Below are 233 nucleotides of genomic sequence, written 5' to 3'. Positions count from 1 at the left end.
GGGGGGGATGTCATAATTAAGTTGAATTATTGTTTTAAAAAAGTATGAAAGGCAATGGGAGGGAACAGTCGTAGAACCTTAGAACCTGTCGCCTCTAATACAGGAGTTCTAGCACAGCACTGTGCTAGAACTCCTGTGACAGCTGAGAGGAAGGGCTGCGAGTGCAGCTCTCTTCTCACTGTCTATTCGACCCGGCGTGCAAGGTAGCCAGCAGCTGTGGTGGCGGGGTTTTA

The sequence above is a fragment of the Nanorana parkeri genome, unplaced genomic scaffold (genome assembly GCF_000935625.1).
Source record: "Nanorana parkeri isolate BGI_ZX_2015 unplaced genomic scaffold, ASM93562v1 scaffold951, whole genome shotgun sequence".
NCBI classification, from domain to species: Eukaryota; Metazoa; Chordata; class Amphibia; order Anura; family Dicroglossidae; genus Nanorana; species Nanorana parkeri.
Note: the sequence above shows the minus strand (reverse complement) of the source record.